This window comes from Mesoplodon mirus (genome assembly GCF_964341445.2).
Source record: "Mesoplodon mirus genome assembly, chromosome: 9".
Lineage (NCBI taxonomy): Eukaryota > Metazoa > Chordata > Mammalia > Artiodactyla > Ziphiidae > Mesoplodon > Mesoplodon mirus.
Genome location: NC_138985.1, coordinates 38,249,434 through 38,274,399, shown reverse-complemented (window position 1 = coordinate 38,274,399; position 24,966 = coordinate 38,249,434). Strand labels below are relative to the sequence as shown.

Below are 24,966 nucleotides of genomic sequence, written 5' to 3'. Positions count from 1 at the left end.
TACTTCTCTATTCCCTTTCTGCTTTCTTCTACTTTTCTGTGTACGCGTGGATGCTATTTTGTCACGCTGTATTCTCAATGAACCCATGTTGAGGTCTGACTTGCCTCCTTGAGTTTTTCTCACCTCCACCCTGCTTTGATGAGTACTCCAATTCTCCAATGCAGTTCCTCTCTGCTAAATGTAAAAGAGGCGTTTCTTCACATTCCCAGAGGCATTTTCATTTTTAGAAGTAGACATTTAATATGTTAAGTTTTTAATAGAGAACATTTGATGATATAGCAGAATATAGTAAATTGTTCAGTTCACATGGGAAAATGTATTGGGGGCAGAGGACAAACATGTAGGCATGGGAATCTTGTAGGAATGGGGATCTTTACTAATGGTTAGCAATTCTGGAATGTTTCTGATTTTTTTTTTCTTTTTTTTTTTTGCCTCTTCTTACCTCTTTTCATCTTTAAATCTAGAGATTTGTTAAAAGCTTCATGTATTTGGTTGTATGTTTGGTTGGTTGATTGCAAGTAGCCTCTGATGGCAGTGACTGGGGATTCACAGGTGGCGGATGGCAGGTAGCAGTAGTATTGAAAGACATTTTTGCTAATAGGTGAACTTGTCTCTGAAACTTTCCTATATTCTATTCTGCTGCTTTTCTCTACTTCCCATTCCTCTCTCTCCAGGCCTTAAGTGGATGAATTTCTCCTCATTGAAAATAAGAGTTTTATCAACTCTACTTCTATTTGATCATGTCTCAACATTTCTGGAGAATGGGTCTCTTTCCAAGTTTAGTTTGGTCCTTCAAAATTTGACTCTCGGGCTTACCTGGTGGCGCGGTGGTTGAGAGTCCGCCTGCCAATGTGGGGGACACGGGTTCGTGCCCTGGTCCGGGAAGATCCCACGTGCCGCGGAGTGGCTGGGCCCATGAGCCATGGCCGCTGAGCCTGTGCGTCCGGAGCCTGTGCTCCGCAACGGGAGAGGCCACAACAGTGAGAGGCCTACGTACCACAAAAAAAAAAAAAAATTGACTCTCACCAGTGCCTCATGCAGTTAAAGCAATTTAAAACAGAGCTGTATGCTCAACCATAATCTTTCTTTGTCTATAATAGTTCCTAATTTTTGCCTTAATCACGTTTGCTTTTCAGACAGCTTCTAGATTATTGTCTTTCATCATTGCAACTCGCTGTTTCTAATCTGTTGAGCAGTTTTTTATTAAGTCTGATTTTCTTCTTTAAGGTTTCATGGCACGTTACCCTCTTTGGTTCTGAGAAGCTACTCTGAGTTCTCATCCTGCCTCCAGTGCTCCAGCCTTCTCTTTTCTCAAGTCCCCACTTTATGCAGTTGGTGAATTCTACCTGCTTTGAGCATTTACCTGTTTTGTCCTATGAGGATTGAATGCCGTCCCAAACACGTGCTCTGCTACTAGCCTCACATGAATCCTGTTTTTTCATAGCCTGCAGAATATGATGACAGTGAATCCCTTCTGGCCACAAATGATGCAACATATGAATACCGTGTTTCAGAAGTACTAAGTGAATTACAAATATATTTCACATATAATCACAGAGTGCTTCAGGCACTCTTTTATACACTTCATTTGCATTGCTCATTTAATCATACGACTAATTAGGTAGATACTGTAAGTATTTCCTTCTTATGCAATAAAAACCTAAGCAAGGAAAGCAAAGTGAGTTAATGGATTCCACAAAGCTACAAGTTGACAGAAGGAGATTCAAGGTACTTTGGCTTGGAAACTTGACCCTGACCTCTTACACTGTTTGGTTATATGTCAAACGAATTGCTCTAGACAGCTGCCCAGCGGGAAGCTGCTATTAACACCATTTGTAGTTGAGGAAGTGGCTACCAAGTGAGGTTAATTTATTACTCCCTCTTGCCTGACTAAAGCAGTTCAAATGGCCCTAGAATGTGAGGCATCAGTTCCTTTGGAAAAGCCTATTACTGCCAAGAGTTCATGTCGCTTCTGTCTCTCTAGATATCCTACAGGAGACAAGAGAGACAATAACAACATCAAACTGAGGTTATCTCGTTTTAAGCCTTGGAAGCAACAGCATTTGAAGGGTACAGAAAGAAAATTAGGAATGTGACAAATGCGTTTATTAAGAACTGAACCAAATTCCTTCCGCAAACACTGTTCTCCCAAATGTTAGAGCAACTGCTTCAAAGCCTGCCGGTAACAATCACTGAAAAAAAATACACTGTGTAGCACAATGCCTAGTTAGTTATCTTTTGGGACTAAATATATATGACTGTTTGAGAGCCATGATCTGATGAATGAAGCAAGTGGAGCATTCAGCCCCAATGCCACTCGACCAGAAAAGTGATGCTTACCCCAGAAAGTTTACCTTAGGAAATCCTTCATTAATTAAGGACATTTTCTCCTGTGTAAATATGTGCCCTCCTTGGAGGGAAAGCATTTTAAGTCTCACTCATTATTCAGGCTCTGGTGGAACTAGTTAATTCAGTCCAATTGCTGGCCAATTGAAAGTCTGGATAAGGAGGTAGAGGGAGAGACTGTGCCCTGTGCTGAAAAGACATAGGTTTTAAGGTCAGATAAAACAGGACCTGAATCCAGATCTCTCCCTTCGAGGCTAGGTAACAATGAACAAATGGTGAAACCCCAGCTTCCTTATCTGTGAAATGGTTATGATGACACAGCCAGGAACTTGCAATGTGTAAGACAGCATACATGACACACCTAGTTTATAATACCTGCTAAAATCTTAGTTGCATTTTCTCCCAATGCTTCTCTGGAGGATGTGTTGTAGAGGGTAAGCAGTTAGGCCGCTTCTGATTCCAGAGGGCTGGGCCGCGGGGAAAGGAGGAAGAGGAAGAACAACTAAAACAGGAGAGCTTTGGAACGAGGTTATAGTTACCAAAGGAAAAAATGAAACTATTTTGAGCTTCCGTTTGTGATTGGACCTGATTTATTCTCTCTGTGTGTCTGGCTCTGTGTCTTTCTGTCTCTGTGTCTCCATCTATCTGTTCTCCCATCTCTCTTTCCTTTGTACAACTCTCTATTTAAAAATATTACATTATAGGTAGGATCCCCATAAATAATTCTCAAAACCTCAAACCCTTAGTTGCTACATTGGTAATACTTTGCTATTATAGAGATACAAGCTAAATCCCATTCATGAAGTTACATTTTCAAGACTGGTTAGTTTAAACACAATACTGGATTTTGGAAGGAAAGAAAAGCTGTGTGTTTGTGGGGGGCAGAAACTATCTACTTTGAGTAGCAAAAGGTTAGGTAAAATTTGGTGGCATTTTGCTTCAAGCTCTGGAAATGGGTGAAGGCTATACATACTGTAATTGTATTGTAACTTTTATTTGCAGTGAAATTCTTGCATCCATCACCTTTTAAAACAGACCTGCATGTTGTAGAGAACAAAACAAATGAAAAGGCCGAAAGCATCCCTAGCACTTTCTTCACTGCTTGGCTTTAGAGAAAGGAAAGAGAGGAGAGAAAAGTTAACACAAGGAACAGAGACTTAAGCTGTGTGACAAAGTGACAGAGTGGCATGGACATATATACACTACCAAACGTAAAATAGATAGCTAGTGGGAAGCAGCCGCATAGCACAGGGAGATCAGCTCGGTGCTTTGTGTCCACCTAGAGGGCTGGGAGGGAGGGAGATGCAAGAGGGAAGAGATATGGGGACATATGTATATGTATAACTGTTTCACTTTGTTATAAAGCAGAAACTAACACACCATTGTAAAGTAATTATACTCCAATAAAGATGTAAAAAAAAATGAAAATAATATCAACCCACAGATGAGGAGTACTGAGGTGATGGGAAGGTTTTTGGATCAGGACCTTCTGTGAAATTGCCTTCACAAAGGCAGTAATCATTTCCACCTGTGTGCTTTGTAACTGGTTCTACAACAGTTGACTAACCACTGCTTCTATTTCAGCTTTTCCTTCTCTCTTTGATTCTTTCATTTCCCTTTCTCCTAGGAAGCTGAGCAATTTTATAGGAGACCCAGGTCTTCCCAGAGGCTTTCCTGAAGGTAAAACTTCTGATTATATTTGGGCATTTAAATGTTACGTTGACATAAATGATATCCATCCTACATGATATTCTTTCATTTTTGACCTTACTATATTTATGACTTTTGTCTTATATTTGACAGATATTTCTGGTACTGTTTCACTGAAACTGAAGAAAGCCACTAAGGTAAGTTCTAGAGAGAAGAAACCCTGCAGTGCAGATTCAGAGACACGTACTTGACTAGCTCCTGAGGAGATCAAGGTAAGGTTTCATCAATTACTAGTGTCTTCATTCTGTTATGTACTGTTCCAGGTCAGTGTTGGTATGAAAATACTCCCCCCAGTGATCCTGGTCTAAAGTTTTAAGAGAATATGAAGTGTTGGAGAAGATAACCTCTGAAATGGTCCCCAACCCTAACCCACATCCCCAAATACATACCAACAGCAGACATTGTGTGCCTTGTTCCCCAGAGAGATGGGTCAACTCAAAGACATTAAAGATTAAACATAGAAGGAATGTTTTACTGTGGTGATAATGTGATAAATTTCTGTACTTTTCCTCTTTCTTTTGATTGTTATGATTGTTAAGACAATTTTTTTTTTGTAGGGTGGGGGATAAAATAAGGTTTTTCAATTCAGTTGAAAAGCATACATGTTAAAAATTCTAACTGAAACGTGGTTATATGTTATATGAAAGTTATATGAAAGTAGCCAACTGTTTTCATTCATTCAGGAATGACATGAGCATCTTCTGTGTGGCCAACCTTGTTCTAGGGGCTGGGATGCAGGGATGAGTAAAGCAGATGTCTACATCCTATTCGCTGACATTATTTAGGGGGAGAGAAGCAGAAAGTAACCAAGTTGACAAGTACACGCAGATGATAGCATTTCAGATAAGGAAATTTTTTTAAAAACTAGAGAAAGTAAAGGATGAAGTAACCTCTCCATGGAGAGGGGCTACTACTTTAAACTGGGTAGTTACAAAAGGTTTCTCTGAGAAGGCAAATACAGAAGGCATAACTAGAAAGTTTCACCAAGAATTGTGTTTAACTCTACAAAATACAATGCGATATTCTGATAATTTATGTAAGTTATATAAGTAGTTGTTTTGAATTGATCTTGATATAGGAAGATAACATTTTTTGCCTGTTTTAAATGAATAATTTAGGCATTTGTCTCCAATCTCTAAAATTCATAAGTAGTTGTTATATGCAGTGTTCTTTGGCTTTCCTCCACTCAGTCTTTAGACTTTGCTTAATCCCAAGTAGAAATTGTTGGGGAATATTGCTTTGGGTGCCAAAGTATTAACCTTCCAGGGAATGTGTCTATATATCATGATTGTGCTTTAATTGGGTAGAAAAATATAAAAGCAAATTAGAGGTTTAGAACTTAGTTTTTTTCTGTAACATGGTCAAGTAGATTCTGCATCTGGGATGATTTTCTGACTTTTAGTACTTCTTTTCGTATACCAGGTGATAACTTTTTTTGCACCATTTTATACTCTCCATTATTTTTCTTGAGTAAGTGTCTAAAAAAGACTCTGATATTGAACATGCCCTACTTAGTTGACCTAACCATTAAAATGCTCATCTTAAACTAGCTATCTGGTCTCTACCCGCATTATTTATTGCAAAAACTAGATAATAATTTTCACAAAAGATAAAAGGCATTGTGTGATGGCTTGGCTGAAGATATTAACAAAAATAACTTAGCACGGTGTTGTGACTGTAAGTGATAAAAGATAATGAACTGGAACTTTCCCATTCAAGTTAAATTCCTCTGAGATTTATTAGTATCAGTTGTAATGGTGTAATTTTTTTTTGATGTGGGCACTTACCCACCATCCTAGATGGAGCTGATGCATTTCACACAGGCTGCCAGAGAGCTGTGTGTAAGTGTTTCCCCTCTCTGCCAACTAGCAATTGGTCAAATGGCTCCTGCAAGCCTAAGGCTGTTCCGTCTGTTTCTGGGGCCAAGTAACAAGAATAAATTAAAGTGATGTAGCATGAGTAAAGGAAAAATCAGACTTGTAAAGGGCTATGAAAACTAGAAGTTAAAACATCAGAAGAAGTGCATTTTTGCAATGTTTGAAGTATCTCAACATTAATCAGAGCATAAAAAAACATGTTGTAGTCTTTTCCCCCTAATGGCAGAAACATGTATGTTTTTCTAATATAAATCAGTGACTAAAAGGGAAAAGAAAATGCTACAGGAATGTTGTGAGACACCTGATTGTGGAAATCTTTTGAACGTTCGTGTGGATTTTTGATGTTGTAAACACATCCCCGTGTAGTTTTTTTTTTTTTTTTTTTTGCGGTACACGGGCCTCTCACTGTTGTGGCCTCTCCCGTTGCGGAGCACAGGCTCCGGATGCGCAGGCTCAGCAGCCATGGCTCACGGGCCTAGCCGCTCCGCGGCATGTGGGATCTTCCCGGACCGGGGCAGGAACCCGTGTCCCCTGCATCGGCAGGCGGACTCTCAACCACTGCGCCACCAGGCAAGCCCCCCCGTGTAGTTTTTAATGACAATATATGCAGAAGTGTTTTAAGAGCAATGGACTGTGCAGCTATCCACATAAATTTTTATTACATCTCTAAGAATAAGTCCAAACTGTGTAGAGAAATTCAATACAATAAAATATCTCAAAGACATTATAACACCAAACCTAAGTACTTGTAACAAAGCGTGCTCCAATCTGAAAGTCCAAGGTCAGAGGTGTTTTGCTAACACAGAGCTTTAAATATTTCTTAGGCAAAAGGAACCTGTAGAATCTCTAGAAGCTTGGTTTAAAGAAAGATAGTTTTAATTAGAAACAATCCTGAGCTCTTAGAAATAATATTCCCCCAAAGCAGTATATTATAGCTAGCATTTTTTTTTTTTTTTTTGCTGTACGCGGGCCTCTCACTGTTGTGGCCTCTCCCGTTGCGGAGCACAGGCTCCGGACGCGCAGGCTCAGCGGCCATGGCTCACAGGCCCAGCCGCTCCACGGCATGTGGGATCTTCCCGGACCGGGTCACGAACCTGTGTCCCCTGCATCGACAGGCGGACTCTCAACCACTGCGCCACCAGGGAAGCCCTATAGCTGGCATTTTATTTGATTTTTCTGTGTTTGTACATAGATTCATAGTTTATACCTATAGAATAATTTTTGCTAGGTTGACCATGTGCTTTATAAGCAATGTCTAACTAATCTTCAACACATCTATACATATTGGCATGGGATCCTGGTTTGTTAGGTCAGCTTAGCAAAGGGAAAATGAATTTCAAAGGAATTAGGTGACTCCAGTAAGGAAAGCTCATTCTACACCCCCAAATATGGCTGTTTTTCAGCAAAAAATAACACTTTAAACAAATGATATTGCCTCGTGGTACCTCTCTCTGATTCTGTTTCTTTCAAGGATTTATTGTGGCTCTTGGTTGCTTTATATATATATCTGCATGGTTTGTACATTGTCCAGCTCTGCACATCATTCAAATACGAATTCCTATATCATTCTGTCTTTTAAAGATAGATAATTCATTTTATGTTGTCAAATGATTTTGTCAAGGATTCTTGGTAAAATCATATTAAAAATACTGTTTTGAAAACAGGCTGGAATGTGATAAATCCAATTCTGCTTCATCACTCTGAGAACAATCCAATCATTTCTTGGTCTTGGTTTTCTTAGGAAATCAATGGATGTGGTTTACAAAAGGTCAACTGTGACCTTTCATCTACCATCCCCCCAGTACCTTCAAATCTGTAGGCTGTTTCTACTTAGTAGTGCTGCTCTCACTTTAACCTGGACGTGACTAAACATAAAGTTCCCTCCTGTATTCCTCCTCTTCTACAGGCAAAGCAATATCTGTTTCTCAGCAAGTCCATTGTTAGCTAACATTCCACTGTCTGAGACCCGAACTCCCTTAAAAAGAGTTGCCTTTGACTCTAATTTCCCTCTAGCAGCTCTGACTAATGTGTCTCCAAACTCCGATATCCTAAACTGAGGAAATTTCTCTCCTCCTATTGTATCCCCTCTAGCCCTTGAACCATGTCTCTCTGTCCTGAAGGCTCTACACTTTGTTAGGAGAATTGTTTGCACTTTGTGTTTCCAAGTCTCACCTTCCATTTACTTTTTAACCTCCTGCAAACTGGCTTCTGTACCAGGTAATAGCTAAATCCAATAGAACATTTTTCATTTGTACCCAATTGAATTTCTTTACTGAATACTTTTAATTAATCCTTCCTTTTAAAGACCCTCACTTCATCTGTTTTCATGACCTATTAGCCTTTGGTTTTATTTGCATCTCTTTGTCTATATATTTTTCTTATATGATATGCATGCATTGAATAGGGTCCATGAGGACTCGTTTGTATCTGCTTCCTGCTTTTGGTGATGTCCGGAGTTGTGATTTTTGCTCAGAGAGATGAGGAGAGTTAGCCATTCAGGTGTTGGGAGGAAAGCAACATTAATAGACAAAACATGAAAAGTAACAGAGGTTTAAAAGAATATGGTGCGTCTGGAAGAGGTCTGGCAAATTGGTAAGATGAATGTGGTGGTGCACCTGTGGATAAAAATAAAAAGGTGGCTCAGAGTCAGATAGTGACTTACATCAAATGCTCTGTGAAGGGTTTGGACATTGTACAGAATGCTTGGGCTACCACTGGTAGATTCCAGGCAGTGAAGTGATAAAATCACATTTGAATTTTAGAAAGACCGTGCTGGTGAAAATTTGGAGAATAAATTGAGATCGTGCAACATTGGGACGGAGACAATCTGGGTTGTCTTAAAATCGTAGGAAATGAATGATGAGGGTCTAATCCAGAACTCTGGCAAGGAGATGAAGAGAATGGAATAAATTCTTTTTGGGTTGCAGAACTGACAAAACTTGGCCATCAGTTGGATATGGAGTGGGGCTGAGGAAGACAGCAGTTGAGGATGAGTCTCACAGATGAGTAGTATTGGAGGAAGGGAAAGGAGATGACGTTTTTGAAAGAAAAATGACAAATTTAGTTTTGGTTATGATTATCAATTGCCTGAAGAGCAGCCAGATAAAATTGTTCAGGAGGCATGTGGAAAATGCATATAGGGATTAGGTGATTGTTCCTGGTGGCGAAAAAGATTTTGGGGGAGGAAGTAATTAACATATAGGTGGCAGCTAAAGCTGTGAGTACAGAGCTAGAGAGTAGGAATAGAGTGAGGAAATAGGATAGCTCTATCAGTCCTTGTGGATGTGCTTATGCTCTAGCACAACACCCTCAAACCTCAATGATGCACAGTAACACAGCTTTACTTCTCTGTTTTGTTACATATCTATGGTGGTTGGGATTTGACTTTAAAAAATCTTTGGGATACAGCCCTGCTGAACAACTTGTATATGGAACCTCATTCATCATTATGCAGAGGGAAAAGAGAATGGGATGAAGCTTGGATGGACCCTTACCACTTCTGCCTGTAACACATAAAACTTCTGCTCACGTTTCCATGATCAAGGCAAGTCACAAGTTGTGACTTCTGAGGGGTCGAGAAGTATAATCCTCTCCCAGAATGGAAAGCAGATATTTGGTAAATAAAAATGAAAAATGAAATTTACCAGGATTGCCAAGTCAGAATCTAAGAGAACATAAATGTTTAAGTTGCTCTTGGAAAAAGGAGTATTTTTGAAGAAAGCTGAAAAGGAGTGGCCAAAAATATAAGTGGAAAACACAGATGAAGTGTTTTTCTTGAAATAGACTAAATGATTTTTTCTTTTTAAATTCATTAATGATTTTTGAAATTTATACACCAAGGGTATATTTGCTTTTAATAATTTATATTTGGAAGAGTATGGGGGTAAATTTTTTTATTAAAGATTTCTTGCAGAGAAATCATCCTGCAAGATGCATTGCCACAGGCAAATGTAAAGTGCAAAGAGAATGCCTTAATATAAGGTTTAAATACACTCTCATATAAAGGTAGAAATACGTTCCAAATTTCTCTTCATAGTTAAAACATGTGTTTTCCTAGAAAATATAAGGATAGTTTTAAATTTCTCATACTCCACACGGTTGAAGGCCTTTAAACTGGTTCTTAAATTTGCTCCTTCCATTTCAGGCAAAATGGAAGCTCCCAAAGATGGAGGTAACATTTATAGCTTTGATTTTAAGAAACATGATGTTCATTTTTTTTTTAGCATGTGAATAAAGGACCTATCCTTGCTCTCTTGTGAAGAGCTGGGCAAACTTCCAGTACCAAGACCTGAATTTGCTGTCAATAAAAGAACAGTGAGACATTAGGTACTGAGGTTGGTTCTGTCTTATTCTGAAATTAAATGTGGAATTAAGAATCAAGATTTTAGTAAATCAGAGCTCTCTGGAACATTAATTGGCCTTAGGTAACTCTGTGGAGTCACAATTAACTCATGAACTAACTATTTGTGGATCAAAAACCGTACTGAGTCTCTATGAGGATCAACTGTGCATAGAAGATACAAGGCCCCTCTCCAACATGGAACTTATATTAAACTTGGGGAAACATGTTAATCCAATAGTCCCCGCCTTATCTGAGGTTTCACTTTCTGTGGCTTCAGTTACCCGTGGTCAGGTATGATCTGAAAATGGGAAATTCCAGAAATAATTCATAAATTTGAAGTTATGTGCCATCCTGAGTAGCGTGATGAAATCTCTCAATGTCCCGTTCCATCCTGCCCCGGATGTCAGTCATCCTTTGTCCTGCATATTCTGCCCATTAGTCACTTAGCAGCCTTCTTAGTTACCACATCAACTGTTTGGGGTATTGCAGTGCTTATGTTTCAAGTAACCCTTATTTTACTTAATAATGGCCCCAACATGCAGTGATGCTGGCTGACAATTTGGATATTCTCATGCTGTGCCTAATTTATAAGTTAAACTTAATCATAGGCATGTATGAATAGGAAATAGTATATATAGGCTTTGGTACTATCCATGGTTTCGTGTATCCACTGGAACCAGGGGTTCTGGAATACAGACAAGTGGGGGGACTACTATAAATGTACAGTTAATAACAATTATATCAGCGTTAAGTGTCAGGAAGGAGATGACTGATTTCTAAAAGATGAGCTGACCTAGTGTGATCTCATTGAGAAGGTGATCTAGAGTGGATAGTTGAGGGAGAAATGGGTGTTAGTAGGTCAAAAGAATAGAGACAATGTGTGGGTTAGGGGGCTCTCTAGACGGAGAGGATCACGATTGTGAAAGTGATGAAAGCTCAGTTGCCTAGGGGATTTGAAAAAGTCCAGTCTGTGAGAGCAGGTGGGGAAGATGTTCCTTGACCTGGGTTGACTTCATCTATAGATGCTGGAGGGCCTTGTAGGTCACGACAATGATCTTGTATTTCATTCCAGGGACCATGAAAGTCATTTTTTAAAATAAGACAGAGGGGAGACATATTCACATTTGTGTTTTCAGTAGATTATTCTGGTGGCTGTGGGGGGAATGAATTAAGGAGGAATTAAAGTGACCATGGCATAATTTACTATAGTTCAGGTAAAGGATCACGATGACTGGGAATGAAAATGGAAAAACAGGGATAGGATCCAGAGATAGCTCAAAAACAAAGTCCAATGGGATCCATGATTGATTAGATAGATGTTGAAAATGAAGTTCTAAGAAGGAGTGATAAAGGGTGAATGCAAGATTTCTGGCTTATGTAACTGTAGGGGTTAGAGTCACCATTTACTGTGGAGGAATGCTGGAGGTGGACCAGATTTATGAGAGGATATTTTGACTCTGTATAGTTTCTATGCAAAGGCATTACTATTGTGCACACTGGCCCTGGGTAAGTGCAAGTACCATTCAGTTTAGAAGAGAGATCTAGAGACTGTGTCTCTTTTTGCTGCAAGATCAAATTTTCTGGGTCCTAGGGAAAGTCAATGAATAATGAAGTTCCATTCTATAATATCAAGTTAGCCATTCTTGGCCTAGCTTATTCTTACACAGAAAGGATGTTGAGGGAATATTCAAATTGATTGGGCCATTGGGCTTTTGGGAGTAGATCCTTCAGTATTAAGCATTGTGCTACTGACCACCTGTACGTTTATCCACGGCACACAGTAGTGATGATAACGATGATGCTTAGTAGACACTGAGTCCTTACCATGTGCCACATGCCATTCTATATGCTTTATGGATATTAATTCATTTGCCTCCTAACACCCTAGGTACTATTATTACCACTATTTTACAGATGAGGAAAATGAGTCATAGAATTCTTCCATACTTGCCTCAGTGTATATAGCCGGTAAATGAAAGAACCAAGATTTGAATCCAGAGAGTATAGCCATGCAGTAGGGGCTCTTAAACACCTCACTAGAGAACTGGACTGTAGTGAATCCTACTGTGCAGAGGCTATGAGAATTTGACTGGAAAAAGGCAAAGGTCAGGGAATGGGGTTGTGATTTGGGGACAAACTGCTTTCACAAAAAGCCAGAAGTGCCTCATAAGGTATAGTCCTAGGCCTGTTATTACAGCTGATGTTTCCCAGACTGAGTGGCTCTGAGTGGGAGGCTGGTGATGATTATTCCCCAGGAGTCAGGAAGAGTCCAACCTCTCAGGGATCTTTAGGCTACAGATTGTGAGATCTTAGCATGAGGAAACTATACCATATTCATCTTTGTATTTCTAATGTCTGAAAGAAGGCTTGAGGAATTACAGATATTAAGTGTCTAGTGGTTAAAGAAATGAATCAATCAATCGATCTTGTAGTTACAAGTAGTTCCCATGTGTCTTTTTCTTTTTTCCTGGTAAAGTGTTGAGGAAGGAGGTAAACGGTGTGAAGCTGAGGACTGAGTCTTTAGTTAGAAGTCTCTCACGTTATTCAGAATCTCATCAGGTATAAAGTAAGAAAAAGGCAGGCAAAAATAAACAATAACATCCGGTTATGATGAGCCTGTGGTAGATTCCAAAGAGCGCTACAGATGCTTTAATGATGTATAAAGGTTAAATTCACTTGAGGACGATTACAACATTTTGTCATTATTTATAGGAATTTTCCCCTTAAAATCTTCACTTAAACCTCACATCATCTGCTGAGATGCAAGGGGAGATGAGATTATCACCCGTTTATAAAGCAGATACACAGAGCAAGTAGAGGAGAGGTGATTTGCTCTCTTAGTGAACTGAAAGTCGAGTGGAATTCATTCATCCCATGAACCCATACCAGGGTTTTAAATTCCTAGTTGACTGTACTGAATCTTGAGTAAAAGATACTTCCCACTGTCATGCACTATAAGAAAGCTATTAAACTGCTCAGTTCGGTGTAACTTGTCACTTTCATTTTTAAATGCTTCAGGCCTGTTCATTTCTCACTTTACTGGCTCCACTCAATCTGCCATAGATTCCGGGGACTGTTGGACAGTGAGTTCTGAGTTAAGTCAGATCTTTGAAGCTTGTGAGTTGGCCAGGCTTAATATCAGCAACTATATATTTTGAAACACAATCTTGCAATATCAGTTTATTTTTTTAAATATGAGAATTGTATACTGCTTATGTGGTGTGAGATAATTATTTAACTGGAATTTATTATAAGAGCAAATAAAAATTTTCTTCAAATTTACCTTGTCTTGTTCAAAGATCTTGTAGTTCCTAAAGAGTTCTACCGAAGTTACTAGAGGTATTTTTGTATCTTACTCTGTGAGCCTTTTAGAAGCTTCAGTCTTCAGTGAAGTCACGTAATGCAGTTGGTGTGCTTCTTTGATCTTGTTTGGGAAATAGATTTGCCTTTCTGCTGATACAGATTTATTGCTGTAATGTGTTTTAAATTCAATCAACTTTAAATTCAATTACTCATTGATTCCCTATTGAAAGCTTTCTACGGGACTCATGTAGTGCTGTGTTTGAGGTCCTAAAAGAAATACTATACCTACAGGCAGCAAGAAAGAGAGGAAGAGAGAGGAGAAATGGAAAGAGAAATAGGAAGTAAAGTATTTCTATTTTCCTGAATGTAATTTCCCTAAAGACACATTAAAGGATGTATTTCATTGGATGTCCTGTTACAAATTACAAGCTTGTTTCTCTTAAAATTTAAACAATGTTTCCTCTCTTCAATCCTGCATGCACTGGATGTTGATTTTATGTTAAGGCCAATTACAGTCTCATTAATCTACTCTACACTCGAGTTATCTCCATGTCTTTTAAAAAATGACATAGCAGTTACATCTGTGGTGAGAATCGTATGCAGTACTGGAGAAAAAATGGGAGATGAATTCTGTAATTGACTTTAGGATTTGCTGATCATTAGAATTGAGGGACATTAAGGACAAATTGGGAAGAAAGTTGAGTTATGGAGATAGAGGCTGTTTCAAGATACGGGTCCTGTGATGTACCATTTGCAGTGAACTTGACTGCTTGCTTTAGTAGACTTGCTCATACACCACGTGTTGGTGTATCAAGAAGCACCTTGGATTCTGTGACTAATTTCTTACCTGTACACTTTTAATAGATACAGAGAAAAATTTGTCTTGTGACCCAATTCTAGTTTTCCCAATTACTTGAAAATACATGGTTTAGGAGCCAACTAGAACATTGCTTCTTCGCTCTGGAAGTGATCTTTTTGAAACGAGGGGGATAAAAAGGAAAAACAAAACCGGTACCTGAGATCTGTGAATTTTCATGGTGCTAGACAGCTTTAAGAAAGAAAAGTAAGAGGTTTGGGAAATAAAGACCAATTTAACATGAGAAATTTTACCTGGCAGTACTGTTTATCTCACCAATATAATGGCCTAGTTAAGAGTTTTATTTTAACACCCTATTTATTTTAGCAGTACTTACACCCTGAATGGGTTTGAAAAGTGAGTAGTCTTTTTTTCCAGCAAGTTCTAAAAGTACACAAAGATTTAACGATGTGTTCAAAAGTCAAATAATAGGCTTTATAATTCACAAAAGCCTTTTTCACAGTTGAAAAGAGAAGGCCTCACCACCTCTACATTTGTTACAATTATAAGAAAACCTGTACATTAATCTTGGTAGCTATTTTAGAGGCACAAGGAAACTGCTATTTATAGTGATGCAGTTTTAGACCAAGAGATGACATGTGGGACTTGGCTAAAAGGTCGGTGGTTTTGTTTAAATTGAACAGTAGTTTTTTGGTTGTTTTCCCTTCACAACACTCAGATCTACTGAGAAGTCAGACTGTGTTCTATCTATGATAAGGCGGTAGGGGAATGGAGTAATTTCATTCAGAGGTGGATACTTGAGCCTGATGAAATGCTCATTTTTAGAAAATATAAATGTACTCTGAAAATTGAATGCCAGATTTCACGAGCAATATTTCAGGTATTTTTTTTTAAAGATGTAAGAGTAAGAAAGAAAAAAAAAGTCTTAGAACTTTGGTATGAAGTCGGCTGAAAAATAAAAGGTAGAGAATTTGGGACAAGTCTTTGAAGATGAGATTGAGATCAGTGGTATCATCATAGTTTGGGTTTCGCCAGAAGTAGACGTTAAAATGGAGATTATCAAGCAAGTAGTTGGATGAGAGGGACTTGTGGGACCCTCTTATCTGTGAGCGAGTGAGGGGAGCAGGACTGGGCATGGGGAGGAGTTGAACTGTGACAGTTGCAGCAGTTGAAGCAGAGGCTTCATCTGGCACAAGTGAAACTCTGGATCTGGGATAGTCCTTCAGAGATGTCCAAAATTGAGGTAAGGTTGTCAGAACTTTCGGTGCAGCCGTCCCTGAAAAGAAGTTGTAACCTTGGGTGAGGCAGAGACCTTCCTCTGAGGGCAATTCAGCTCTGAGCTCAGCAGACAATCATCTGTGCAGCTGGGGAATGAGAGGTGGCAATTCAGTGGGGCTCTTGCTTAGGCCCCTTGGAGAAGTATTTACTTTTTATGAGAATAAGACATCTAGAATGGCAGAACCTAGAATTTCAGGAACTGGAAGCACTAATTTCCAAAGAAAGGAAACCAGGATTCTTAAAAACCATGATCTCTTCTACATCTACCTTCTTGGTTCCATGTATTTAACCTGGTAAAGAAATATAACTGTAATTGATTTGTGGTATATGCTGGGTCCTGGATGATGACACCTTATATGCTCAAGATGATCATTTCTAAGCAGGTAGCTGTACCTTTAAAAATCCATTTAATTGTTCTATCAGGCCGGCAGCTTCTGTATGGTATGTTATAGAACCACTCTATCCCATGATCATGTTCCCACAGCCATTTTCCTCTGCTGGGAAGAGGTTCTTTAATATTCAGTATGATGTTATATGGATCTTATATCAGGGGAGCAAATGTTCTGTTGACCTTTACATAGATATTAGTGCTCACTGAAGCCTTGTGGGTAGGAGAAGCAGCCAATGATGGAATATATACATAATTATTGATCTCAGTCAAGATGATTCACTGTCTATTCCCGGATGAAAAGTTTCCAGTGTAATCAACTTGCTACCGTGTTCCTGTTGGTCTCTTGGAAGGATGGTGCAGTAATGGCAGTGTTGTGCTGTGCTAGAGTTGGCTTGAGTTGTGTCTCAACTGGTGACTGTGCCCATCTCTTCAAGTCTCTAAGTTCAGTAATGTCCTATTGGTAACTTCAGGTTCACCATGCTGAAAATATTACATCACAGAGATGAGGGCTTTTTTTTTCTTTGGTAACCAGTTGTTAAATAGTTACTAATGCCCTACTGTATTTTGGAATCTGAGATTTGATCTCTGTTGCTGAAAATTTAGGCATTCAATATGGGTAGTAGCTAAATCAGCCTTAGTGAATGGGACCCCATGTTACTGTTCACAAGTCCAGAGCCCTGTGATGGCCAATGACAGAGGCTGGCAGATACCAAATGACTGACTCATTCTGTCTATGTTGTTGGTGCCATTTCTTTGGTGGATGCTCTTGGGTGGCCTTTCACATACAATACAAAGAAGTTCCCATAGATCTATATATACATTTTCCCCAGCCCTCCTAGTTTTCCAGCCTTTATCTTTCCATGTCCCTGACCTGATAGCCAAGTCATTCACTGCTGCCTATGAGATTACAAATATTCTTATTTCAGGCCATTTTCCCTGTATGAAGTGGATGGTCTATCCTGTCCAAAGCTCTGACCATTCCAAGGACTCTCCCCTATGGCTGACTTTCACCATCTTTCCCTGGGTGAAGATAACCTGCATTAGCAGTTTTTCAAATTCACATACTGAGCTGATGTATCTATGATCCCAGGTTGACTTTTTTTGTTTTTTGCCTCCATCATCTAGTTTTAAGGGACCCCCCGACATAGTCATAGTTCTGAGATGAGAGAGACCAAAATCTGCTTCAGTTGTTAGTGAACCAGACCCTTGTGCCTTCTGTACCTGCTCATGCCCCATCCCACATGTTCCATGTAATCTTACAAGGTGTTATTGTTGGGTCCACCCTACATTAGGACGGAATGCAACTCATTATGAGGTATTCTGGCTGCATGGTCATTTGCCATATCTCCACCAAGGCCCAGAAGGACAATGCAGGTCACTTTTCAAATGATACTTAACTCTCTGCTGCAGATGGCATGGCCTTGATCAAGGAGTCTAGGAATCTGTGTTGTAATTTTACTGCTGGAGAATTCTCTACACTGCATCTTTTCCCACCGTACATACTTCTAAAGACACAGGGTATGCTGGATCATATGGTCCAAGAGGCAGAGATGCTTGCACTGAAAACTGGGCCTGCTGTAAAGCTCTATTCTCTCCTTGGTCCCACTCAGTGCTGGCAGCCTTTTGTGTAATCCAGTACATGTACTTAGTGGATTTGGAGCAAAACTCCCAAATCTTGCCTCTAGATCCTGAAGAGTCCAGTCAGCTTGTGTTTCCTTAGCTGTGGGATATGTGATATAATAATGTCCTTTAATTATTTTGATATTTTTCTAACTTTGTGAAGTTCAAGATTAATAGAAGTACATTTCAAATGAATATTTATCTGTTAATAAATTGTAATAGACTCAAAAAAACTAATAATCTGTCCTTTGTAAAGGACATGTCCTGGAATGCCCTAGACCATAAGACATATAAAAATATCACTGATATTAATCTTCTAGAGTATATATAGTTTATGAAGGCCTCCAACATATTTAGGACAAAAGTATATTTTGGTTTGATTAACATGCTTTCATTTCATTTGATTAACCAAACGGATGAACCAGTAATCTTGTTTGATTAACATGTTGTCATCGACGTATGGACTAATATAATATTGTGAAGATGATCTAAACGTTGCAGAGTACTTCAGACAATATAATAGAATGCAGGAGGGTAAAGCTAGCCTGGGGGGAAACTTGAAATAATATACTGTAGTCAGTCCCATGTGAATGTGATCTGCTTCTTGATAGATTTAGGAAAAAAATACATTCTTCAAATTCACGGTAGTTTACTTCAGGTCTGTTGATCTAGCAAAAATAGCACATCAGGCTCAGGAACTGCAGTTGGGGTTACTGCCTTATTGAGTTTGCAATAGTCCATTGTTATCCTTCAATCCTGTTTGGTTTGTGTAAGGAACAGCATGGAAAGTAAATGAGGATATGATGGGACCATCAGCCCTCTATCTTTTAAATACTTAGCTAGTTCTTCTTCTGTTTTTTTTTTAACATCTTTATTGGAGTATAATTGCTTTACAATGGTGTGTTAGTTTCTGCTTTATAACAAAGTGAATCAGCTATACATATACATATATCCCTATATCTCTTCCCTCTTGCGTCTCCCTCCCTCCCACCCTCCCTATCCCACCACTCTAGGTGGTCACAAAGCACCGAGCTGATCTCCCTGTGCTATGTGGCTGCTTCTCACGAGCTATTGGTTTTACATTTGGTAGTGTATATATGTCTATGCCACTCTCTCACTTCGTCCCAGCTTACCCTTCCCCCTCCCCGTGTCCTCAAGTCCATTCTCTAGTAGGTCTGTGTCTTTATTCCCATCCTGCCCCTAGGTTCTTCATGACCATTTTTTTTGATTCCATATATATGTGTTAGCATACGGTATTTGTTTTTCTCTTTCTGACTTACTTCACTCTGTATGACAGACTTTAGGTCCATCCACCTCACTACAAATACCTCAATTTCATTTTTTTATGGCTGAGTAATATTGCGTTGTATATATGTGCCACATCTTCTTTATCCATTCATCTGTCGATGGACACTTAGGTTGCTTCCATGTCCTGGCTATTGTATATAGTTAGCTAGTTCTTCTTGAGATACAATCTAGGTACTTAATTTAATCTTGGCTGGAAGTGGGGTTAGCTTCAGAGGCTCCCATCTGGCTCTCCCCACTATGAAGCTCCTGCCTCACAAACCATGGAACCAATGTGGGAATTCTGACAACTCTACTATGCATCCATTCCCATTGTACATTTAGGGACCAAGGAAATTACCGTAAAATATGTTTGTAGACCTAGTTGGCAACTGTGTCCTGGCCTCTGACACAGGCCAGGACACAGTTACTGCCTGGCTTCCACATTCTCTCATTATAACAGTGGTGGGGACAGGGAGTGGACATGTTGATACTTCAGTTTTCTGGGTATAGTTCTCAACTCAAGCACTGTGTCCAAGAGTCATTAAAAAAGCTACCTCTTCCCTTGTCCTCAGTGTGAAGTTACTTTAGTAAATGGACATAGGTTCCTTTGGTAAAGTGCTGGAGAAAATTTTGCTACATACCCTTTGTGTAGTAGGACAGAGTCCTTCCTCCTGGGGACCTGACCAGTCCTTTAATCAAGGGGTTCTGGATCTGCAAATTGGCTCAGGTCTGGATCCTCTGCAAGGGATTGTGAGTTGTATTGCGGTAGCCACTCTTAGTCTCCTGATCATCCATCCTTCATTCCTCTGTTTGTGTTGATGGAGCAGTACCCTACCTTTCCCTAGGGACACTGTATTCTATTAACCATTTCCAAGGCATTATGAGTCGGGCCACCCTGACTGCCAGTTCAACCTTGCTGCTTATTAGGATCATTGCTCCAACTTTGTCTCTGATGGTTAAGTAACACCATATGGCCTTTACTCTTTGGGAGATGATATCATCCCCACTGCTCTCAGGGAACTCATTTCTGTAACAGCAAATCCTATTGTTATCCTTATCCTACAGAAGACAGCCACCACTGTAATAATGCTGGTGCTTTTCTCACAAAGACATTTCTTAGCACTTTGCTAAACAGAGGGTCCTCCATGTTTTTTCTGTGAAACAGTTATCTTGTGGATTTTTTGACTTTTTTGACTTTGCATAGTGTACCTACTGTAGCATGTCTAATCTCTGAGCCTTTTGAACTCTTCCAGAATTTTTCATAGCATTTTTGTTTCACCAAGTATGAGCCATTGCTTTTTCCATGATTCTAAGAGCTATCCTAATAGAATGTTAGCATCTGTCTCTGAAGGTCCTTGCTAGGAATTAATTAATTATTTATTTAGTTTGTTTGTTTGCGGTACGCAGGCCTCTCGCTGTTGTGGCCTCTCCCGTTGCGGAGCACAGGCTCCAGACGCGCAGGCTCAGCAGCCATGGCTCACGGGCCCAGCCGCTCCGCGGCAAGTGGAATCTTCCCAGACCGGGGCACGAACCCGCGTCCCCTGCATTGGCAGGCGGACTCTCAACCACTGTGCCACCAGGGAAGCCCTCTTGCTAGGAATTTAAATATGGCATCATGAATAATGCCCCCATATAAATAAATTCTAACTTTATGTTCCAGCAGTAGGAGGCGCCCCAGCCATTGGCAAAGAGCAATGAGCCACTTCTGCAGGACCAAAGGGCTCTGGAGCAAGTGGGGCTTTTTGTCTGTAAATAAAGATTTTTCCAAACTTAATAATTTTAGATTCCCACTCCTTCCCAATAATGAATCTGACCTTGGCATAGTAGATTTGCTGGAGGTGAGAATTCAGTCCTCTTGAGAGCTTTTCTACTCTTAAGTTCTGGGTCTGAACCTCAGTCTTTACTACCTGTAGGATGCAGTAGATACGATACTTTTCTATTTTACCAGCGAGATCTTCTAGCTTTCATACTTTGCCTTGAATTAGTAAATAATCATCCTCTACTGTTCTTTTTATATTTTTCTCTAATGCATCAATAGCATCCAGCAAGAGCCATTTGGTTCTATAGTAATTATAATTGCCACTTCCCTGAAACTCTAGGAATGTCTGAGACAGTGTACTCACCGGAGCATTCTCTTCCATGATATCCTATTCTAATTCACCAGTGGAGAAAATCACATGCCAGAGACTCTTTGTTTTATCTAACACCAGTGATGGATGGTATCTGGACAGTGGATGGTATAGTTCTAAAATCTCATTTTAGTGCCTGTTTTCCAGCACTAATTTTCATAGGTCATTTTCCCCAGGAAATAGATTCCAAGATAGACATTTACATGGTGTAGCTACATTAGGAAATACCAGTAATTCCTGTAAGAGAGTCAGGGAAGTGGGGCTGGGCAGAGGGGGAGTTTGAAAAGGGTTGTATTTTTAGCACAGGCCTTACCAGACCCCAGTGGAGGTCTGAAGCTGTAGTCTTTCAGGGGTATTTGAAATTGTGGCAAGGAGGTTGAGCCTCCTTGATTCAACAGGCAGAAGGCGTTGCATCTGCAGGGTGAATGCTTCAGCCCTAAAGAGAAGATCTGGGTGGCATACCACAGTACCTTCTACAGTGTCAGAAAAATCCATTCATATTGACATTATGGTACATTTGGTAGCATTTATATTTTCCCAAATCATAAATGAGAGCAACTGCTCTAATATTGAGCCTTTAAACATTTCAAGACAAAATTTTGAAATTGGCATTGTATTTCAGTACATTGCTATTTTTCAAAGGAAAATATCCATGAAAGTCATTCTTGTTTATGTATTCAAACTGTCATGAGGTTTTTATATCTAGAACAGTGAAGTAACAATTTTTTATACATAAAACTAAAGAGGAAGAAACTATTATGAACTAGTCATTTCTATGTAGTAATTTAAACATTTGTGAGACAGTATTAACATTATTTAAAGGCAAGGCATACTAATGACAAAATAACCACTGTGAACAAGATAGGTGAAAATTTTATAATATCAGAGTAATGCAATTTATATATATATAATTTATTTAATGTTTTACAGTTTTAAGATCCTACTGGTCATTTTTCTTTGAAATAGGGGTATCCTACATCATACAGAGAACCCAGTAATAGCAAAGAAAAAAAAATGATAGAAAAAATAATAAAGTGTCATGATAGCCAAAACATTGCAATGAATAACTGATAATTAAATGCTAAGGACACCTCATTAAAATTACAGATGTCACATTTGTCTAAAGATGATCAAACTTGGATAAAATTAAATGCAGATGGATCTTTTTTTATATATACCACATTTCCATTGTGTCAAAATAACTTTGATATGTTCCAATGTACCTTTTTGATGTTGACTGAACATCATTAATTTGTTCTGCCAAGTAACACTGTTATCAAACGTAACACATGCCACTATGAGTTTTCAATTTCCAAGGGTAAATTCCGGCCAAGTTTTATGCTTTCAGCAGGTATGGCTGTCCTCCAGCAATAACTACTGTGGATACTGCTCTGGTATAAATGCATGGGTGCTCAGCAGCAATTTATTTTTAGTATTAAAACAACCTGAAAAAAATAAAGTTTTTTTGTTGATTATAAAAAAGGTCACATCTTTTAATGAAAAATTCCAACTTAACATTTAAGAAAAACCTATTTAAATTTTTGAAGCACATGGTATGTTTTTAAGCAAACTAATGTACATAATGACAATACTTGCATCCCACTTAAGAGTCTCAATATAAAAGTAAAAATAAGATATATCTTATTCTCTGTCATGAGAAATATCACTGTCTTGATGTCACTATTTTCATGAAGTGGCCTTTCTTTGTTCCTTTATTCAGTCTTTATACAGCCCTTCATTTAAAACTCTTCATGATTCTTTGAGTCACAGATGTACAGAACAAACTTATGGTTACCAAGGGGGGAAGGGTGGGTAGGATGAGTTGGGAGATAGGGATTGATATATATACACCACTGCATATAAAATAGATAACTAATGAGAACCTACTGTATAGCACAGGGAACTCTGCTCAATGCTCTGTGGTGATCTAAATGGGAAGGAAATCTAAAAAAGAATGGATATAAGCAATGTATGTCTGTTTCAAGAGGATGTGACAGAGCTAAAAAGCAAACATTGTTGGATTTTTCAGAGATTAACATATGAATCCCAGTCTATCCTGAAATGTTTAGCTATGTGACCACACACAGATCAGTGTTCATATCTACTTGGAATTGTTAAAACATATTCTCTATCATCAAGACTGTTAACCTCAATGTTAATATCTATCACTAGAAAAATAATCTTGTAATCAGAATGATAAGTTCCTTGGCTGAACTGATTTACCATTTAATAAGACCTCAAAGAGCTGTATTTCAATATTGTCTTTGATTTCAAATTGAATAGCAATGAGCACTAGGTCTATGATAGTATTTTTTTTTTTTTTTGCGGTACACGGGCCTCTCACTGTTGTGGCCTCTCCCGTTGCGGAGCACAGGCTCCGGACGCACAGGCTCAGCGGCCATGGCTCACGGGCCCAGCCGCTCCACGGCATGTGGGATCTTCCTGGACCGGGGCACGAACCTGTGTCCCCTGCATCGGCAGGCGGACTCTCAACCACTGCGCCACCAGGGAAGCCCTATGATAGTATTTTTTTAATGAGTAATACAAAAGTAATTTTGGATTCCTTTAGTATTACTCATTAATTACTGGAAAGTTAAAAAAAAAGTCCTACTGCTAATAACAGAAAGGTGACAAAGCAAATATGTGTATGGATTTCAAAACATGACATACATATATATATATATATATATATATATATATATATATATATATATCAACCCAGAATGGGAACCGTGAGGTGGTTATAAATTCATGTTAAAAATAGGTACTAAGATCCCAACCTTCTACTATTTCTAAAACCTTCTATGTCCTCCTAAAGCCTATTCTGAATAAAAGAAAGTAACCAGCTGAAAAAAATAAAATAAAAAAATATAAGGGGCTTCCCTGGTGGCGCAGTCGTTGAGAGTCCGCCTGCCGATGCAGGGGACACGGGTTCGTGCCCCGGTCCGGGAGGATCCCGCGTGCCGCGGAGCGGCTGGGCCCGTGGGCCATGGCTGCTGGGCCTGCACGTCCGGAGCCTGTGCTCCGCGGCGGGAGAGGCCACAACAGTGAGAGGCCCGCGTACCGCAAAAAAAAAAAAAAAAAAAAAAAATATATATATATATATATATATATATAAAACTTTCCATGATATTTGACTTCATCTGACTTTCCAAATGTAGTAGCTTCATAAATTCTATTTTGCTACCACAAATGTTCCCTGTTCAGTTTCATGACATTGAGTATGCGGTTGTCTATTGGAGATGAACTGAGTTGATGGATTTAGGGGCGGGTGTCACTGTGTTACAACTGAAATGTCAAGACCTCCACATTCCCAAGTGGTAGGGGTTCTGCAGTTAGTTCATATTCAATTTGGAAGTTACTCTGCCCAACAAAAGAAGTAGGATATAAAACTTTTTTTTCCCCATCTCTGCTGTGTAGGCAGAACCCTGAAACAGATGGGTGGAGAACACAATGTCCTAAGATTAGAGACAGAAAAATTCAGGGCCCCCACATAGAAAGAAATCAATCCACAGTAACAAGTGATACAGGCCAGACATTTTGTAGAGCATAACAGAGAGGAAAAAAACTAGCTTAACCATCACTTTGATTTAAAAAAAAAAAAAAGTACTTAAGGTGACCTTAAAGCAGAGACTGAAAAAATTCTGCAGTGCAGGATGACAACACTTAGCACAGAATGGTGTGGCATGAGGAAAATGTGGGAGAGAGCACTGAAGCCCAGAGCAGAGACTTCCTTTTAGAACATGAACAGATTATTCATATTAATAATCCATGAAAAAGACTTTTCTCAACTCCTGATCAAGTGGGAAATGGACATAGACGGGGCTCTGTTCTTTCTACTGTATGATTATGAAAAGATATTTTGG

General features: G+C 39.2%; 1 protein-coding gene across 1 annotated transcript in view; it reads right to left on the bottom strand.

Annotated features, from left to right (window-relative positions):
• Nucleotides 1-1,362: 1,362 nt before the first annotated feature.
• LOC309810705 (uncharacterized protein) overlaps nucleotides 1,363-24,966 on the bottom strand; it is a 578,315-nt gene continuing 554,711 nt past the window's right edge. The window contains exons 7-8 of the transcript XR_014295044.1: nucleotides 2,722-2,813; nucleotides 1,363-1,445 (exon numbers count right to left, since the gene is read on the bottom strand). The gene's annotated coding sequence lies outside the window, so the exon portion shown is untranslated. The remainder of the gene's footprint in view (nucleotides 1,446-2,721; nucleotides 2,814-24,966) is intronic.